Below are 6,057 nucleotides of genomic sequence, written 5' to 3'. Positions count from 1 at the left end.
TGAAGAAGGAATGTAAATATTGATGTTGATAAATCTGTGATGTGTTGGATTTGGTATGTTGTATATCAAATCATAAATGAACCACCTTATCTTCCCGTGTTACTTTGAACAACTTGGTAGATGTTAAACTATAACATTCCAACCTTGTCATATGGATATATGTTGTTTGAAGCCAATGTTGGGTCACAATTTCTTGAGCCCTAGTACAGAAATGTAGTAACAAGACATGGAGTTTCTTCCAACCTCGTCAACCTTCCTTCTCATAACTTATTTAATGGAGGGATTAGATGGGGTAACAAGTTATTCACAAGATTATATTAGTTGATTATCCTTTGCAACAAGCATATTCTCTATCAAGATTACTCCCATTCTAGAGATAGTGCACACCCTATTATTTATATATTCCTAAAGTGGAGACAGATAAAGCTTGTTAATAATTCAATCTTTTTGACGTTCCTATCTTGCTTGCATAGATGGTTGCTCGGTCCTTCAAATTTATTTGTGGATGGCACAATTGGTGACAAAATTTGATGACATTTTTTTACATTTAATTCTAGACCAAGGTTTTGGTGATAAATATTTTTGATATTTTAGGGTAATCTTAGATTTGTTTTTAAGAAAATTGTCTCTTTAGAATTTAGGGTTTAGGGTTTAGGTATAAGTGTAAGTACATGGGTTAGGCGTGATAGAGGCTTGTGAGAGCTAGGTTAGACATGATAAAGTTGGTGTTCAAAGCCAGGTTGGTTATTGGGTGCATGCTTTTTTGGATAATGGTCTAACGTTGCATATCGCACGCACCATTTCAAACGTGTCTTGCACCGCCCGTGACCGCGATTTCCTCACCAAGCCTCGTTATGATTTGGTTGCAAATAGAAACGAGTGTTGGGTTGTCTTGTCTTCCACCCACCAATGAAGTGAACTCAATTCCAAGTGACTCACAAACACAAATGTCCCACTTGTCATGTTCATTGCTTCACCTCAGATTTTTCTCTTGGACTTCCTCCTACCCGTGTGTGTGTGTGTGTGTGTGTGTGTGTGAATCCAAACATGATTGAAACAAATTCCCTATTTCTGTTATTTCTTTATGAAACCTTGACGTGGCATAGATTGAAAACTACCTTTTCTAGTTACAATGTAAACACTTGCTATAAGACAATGTTATCGTTTTCAATCCTCGAGTTGTAAAAGAAAAATGGATGTGTATATGTTTCCTTCAATGTAAGAATTAATTACTTGGTAACGAAATTGTGGCTTGTTTTTATTATCACAATGATGTAAACCCCACTATTTAAATCCCAATATTGCATTGTAAATGGCCATGCAATGTTGTCAACACAATGGTTGAGAAAAACGAAAATGGACATTGTTTTTACAAAAATCCCAACATGACACTGATTGCTTCAATTCCTACCTCAACCATACACATCACTTGATATGCAATGACTCAATTATTAGAGACATGAACTAATTTAAGCATAAAATAAGGATAAAAGATAGATCTAGATAGAAAGGAGAGAGAGAAAGAAGTGTGTCGATCCACCCGACCACCCCCGAGCGAAGGGATCGAGACAGACTCGAGCCTCGATCGGCGTCCCATACCACCGTCATGGTGTCGAGTCGTACCTGGTGTTGGCGCGCTCGCTACAAGAGTTGACCCACCACAAGAACAGAGTCTCAATGTAGTCAAAAGATGATCCAATGAGGGTAGCTAGGCCTCTTATTTATAGCGATACCCAAGGCCCCCAGGCAAGTTCACACTTGGCCTAATGGGTTGCCTCAATCCCGAGGATTAAAAGTAATCCTCCCCTTCTTTACACTCTCGTTTAACCCTCACACTTATCCACGTGTATAGAATACTACGGTAAATTCTCACCACGGGATATTATATGGTCATGCCTATAACATACTCCCCTCTTTAAAACATTACACTCTTGCAATGGAAAGTTAGGGAAGTTAGTTCTGAGAGTATTTTCGCGTTCCCATGTGGCATCTTTTATTGATTTATCCATCCATTTTATTTTAAATACTCGGATTTCTTTAGTACGCAATTTTTTTGTTTTAACATCGACAATTCTTTCTGATACATGTGGTTTAGAAGACAATTCTTCAGTAGTAACCAGAGTTTCGGTTGTAATTGTATTGTCGCTAGAACCTAGAAGTTCTTTTAGACGACTCACATGAAAAACTGGATGAATTTCAACACCATCGGGAAGAACGAGACGGTAGGCTGATGACCCAACGTGTTTGATGACTGTAAAAGGTCCACAAAACCGTGGGGCTAACTTAGCGCACTTACCCTTAGACAATGTCTTAGAATTGTGAGGTACATGTAAAAATACCTTCTGTCCAGGGTTGAAAACACGAGGTTGCCTATGATGATCGGCATAAAAACACGCTCTATCTTGAGCCGTTTTTATATTATCTCATGCAATATGCAACATATCTTGCATATCCCGAAGAAAGTTTTGCATACTTCGCAACTCATCATGATGTATATTAACATCAATCGGGGCTCGTGGCTGAAAACCATACATCAACATAAAAGGACTATATCCCGTCGACGTATGCTTGGAGCTGTTATAAGCAAACTCCAAAATTCGGAGATAACGTTCCCATTTTGTTGGTTTTGCGCCAACGTATGCTCGAAGCATGTCCTCAATAATTTGATTTACTCATTCTGTCTATCCATCGGATTGAGGACGATCCATGGAGCTCATGCTCAATGTAGTTTCTAACTTCTTGAAGACTTGCATCCAGAAGTCACTAGTAAACTTTGGATCTCGATCACTCACGATATCCATTGGTAACCCATAAAAACAAAATAACTTGTCAACGAATTGGTAAGCCAATTCAGGAGCTGTTATCGTGGTTTTAGTAGCAATAAATCTGGCCATTTTAGTTAGTCTATCAACCACAACCTAGATGGCATCATGGCCTTTTTGGGTGCGAGGAAGGCTAACAATAAAATCCATGGATATACTTTCCCACTTATTATTGGGAATGTCCAAGGGATGTAAAAGTCTTGCGGCTTTAAGTCGCTCAGCTTTGTTAACGTGACATTGGTGACATTTAGTCACATAGCTATGTATGTCAGGACGCATCTTAGGCCAATAGAATTTAGTGGAGATGAGAATGAGTGTGCAATGTATTCTAGGGTGCCCTACTGAGGGTGCATCATGGCATTCAAAAAGAATCCTCTTTTTGACCTTGGGTAAATCTGGAGCACAAACCTTCCCATTACGATAGAGCAGATTGTTAGCAATGTGGAAGTATTCCTTCGAGGATGTAGTGGTGTCTGTTCTAGACTCAACTCTTGCCCAGTATTTTGCAAAATAACTGTCATCAGGATACTTTCATCGAAGGTGATCATAAAGATTTGATGTTATTTCAGTGAAGCTAAGCATGTTAACTTCACGGATGCGACTTAGTGCATCAGTGACAATGTTCATGGAACCTTTACGATATCGTATGGAAAAATCAAAGTCCTGGATGAGATCAGCCCATTGTGCCTTACGACCTTTCAGGTCTTGTTGGTCACAAAAATATTTTAAGGACTCGTGATTCGTAGTTACCACAAAGCGATTTCCATAAAGATAATGGCATCATGTTTTGAGCGCATGTATAACTGCAAATAATTCCTTTCTTGAACGGTATATCGACATTGAGCAGAATCAAGTTTCTTACTCTCGAATGCTATTGGTTTACCATCTTGATATAAGATAGCACCTATAACATAATCGCTTGCATCGGTTTCAACCTCAAAAGGTTTTGAAGGATCAGGTAAAAGAAGTGAAGGAGCCTTGCACCCCAGGTCCTTGAGTTCCTTAAAGGCGAGGTCTAGTGCAGCATTCCACACAAAAGGTTTTGTAGACTTACGTGTTTAACCTTTTAGAAGATCAGTAAACAACGTTGGCAATTGGGAATAATTACGAAGGGATTTTCACACAAACCCGACAAAACCAATGAATGATCGAACTTCTCGAATATTTCGAAGAGTGGGCCAAAGCTTGATTTTCTCAATGCGAGAAGGATCAATTTCAACTCCTCGTTCGGTTATGAAATGTCAAAGATAAGTAATTGATTTCTTGAAGAACTCACATTTTGAGATCTTCACATAAAACTATTTGTCACGCAATGTTTGTAAAACAAAGCAGACATGTTTAGCATATTCTTGTAATGTACGGTGTCGTGAAGTTTCGCGTGTGCGTGTAGAAGGGTGGGACCACGGGGGTCTCAGACTAGGGAAGAAGGGAAGCCGAGAAGACGATTTCGGGCGTGTTCCGGAAGCAACCGAAAGAGAGGGAGAAAGAGAGGGAGAAAGAGAGGGAGCGCGCGCTTGACACCGACTCACACACACACATACGCATGCCGACCCGACTCACGTCCTTATGTACAGGAAACGCAGGAAAGGGGAAGCACCCGACACCAACAGAGACACGAATATACACAGACAGACGCAAATGTAAGTATTACAAGGGGAAGAATACAACCCCGGCTTCGAGCCGGACCAAGCTAGGGTAGGTTACAACAACAATCTACAGCCAAGCCGTCATCCGGGGAGCTCTCGGGCTCGTCATGCAGAGCGGGGTCTTGCATAGGAGACCGAGCAGAAACAACCCTCAATAGTCAACCGACACCGCGAGGAAGAGGAAGAAGAAGAAGAACTAACCCTAAATCTAACGATATACCCTCTAACACAAAATGGGCAACCCCTCTACAAGGGACCATCCCTTCCTTTTATAGAACAAGGAGAGGGATGCGTTACAATGTGGGATAAATCCTGATTTACATGGGAGTCTTCGTCCCGACTTAACGCCTATTATCCACACAATTATACGAGGGTGAGCGCACATGGTGCACTCCGCCGATGTAGCCGATATTCCCCGGTTTCCGCCTCTGGCCGAAATTCTTCACGACATCCGCCCCCACCAAACCGCACGTCCATCGGTACGTGCCAAATCCGGTGAAGGGTGAGAGATTTCGGCCGGTGAGAAACCAGTCTTCCGTAGTCCGCATCCAAGCTCGCTGTCGGTTTGAACCGTCGGCTTCAGTTCTTCCTTCGTGCTTACCTCCCCGTAGGCTCGTTCAACCCATCCATGGGTCCTTCGCCGCGATCTCCGTAGTACACGTACTTCCGTTGGCCCTTGTTCGGCCGTATGCACGCCCCGCTTCCCGCTGTATGCCCGATGTCCTCCACTTGAGGAACGCCCATAGTGGCCCGCTTGGCCTCGGTCGACCATTCGTGTCGTCCTGATTGCCGTCCCATGTTGTTTCGTGTTGCCTTCGTCTTCCGGCCGCCACCTTCCTTCTCCATGGTCTTACGTCGCCACGTCGGCTCAAACCGCCATGGTCTCTGGAACGGTGTGGAGGATCCTTCTTTGGCCTTCTACGCGCTTCCTCCGAACCGCGCAACCCATCTTTGCGCCCGCCTTTCCACTCTGGCACCTCCGTGTGCCGCATACCCTCATCCGTTGTTTGGCACTGGTTGTGTCGTACTCCGGCTCATTGCACGCCTTGTTAGCCCCTTTCCCAGCCAGATCGTGCATCGCCGCTCATTCGCATACCGGTGTCCTCCACATCCTAGGAACACCCCGTAGTAGCCCGCTTGGCCCTTCCCGTTTTCGTGCTGCTGCAACAGGTCCCGAGTCTTCCGCTTGCCGTCGTCCCCTCGCCCCCACCAGCTTGTCACCCCCGGGCTTGCCGTGTCAGTCTTCGCTACTTCGACGGAGCAACCGAGTTCTACAAAGCGAGTGTGGAGGATCCTCCTCCGGCCTCTCTTGTCATCCCCTGACTCCGGCCCTATGCAATCCACTATGCACCTGTCACCTCGTTCCCGGCACCTCCCTTGTGCCGTCTTCCGCTTCCTTTGTTCGGCACCGCCCCGTAGTCACGCTTCGATCCGGCCCGCGACGGCCACTTGCGAGACTTTTGTTCCGCCCCAGCTGTCCCTTTTCAGCCCGACACACCTCCTCGTGTTTGCCCCTACCGGCTTCTTCCGAAACTGTAACCGGCCGGTAAGGGTTTCGCACTTCGTCCAGCCCCGTCTTACCGACTCCC

The sequence above is a fragment of the Azolla caroliniana genome, unplaced genomic scaffold (genome assembly GCF_043228905.1).
Source record: "Azolla caroliniana isolate FFs.n. ecotype wild unplaced genomic scaffold, voAzoCaro1.0.p SCAF_13, whole genome shotgun sequence".
NCBI lineage: Eukaryota > Viridiplantae > Streptophyta > Polypodiopsida > Salviniales > Salviniaceae > Azolla > Azolla caroliniana.
This window is presented reverse-complemented; position numbering follows the sequence as displayed.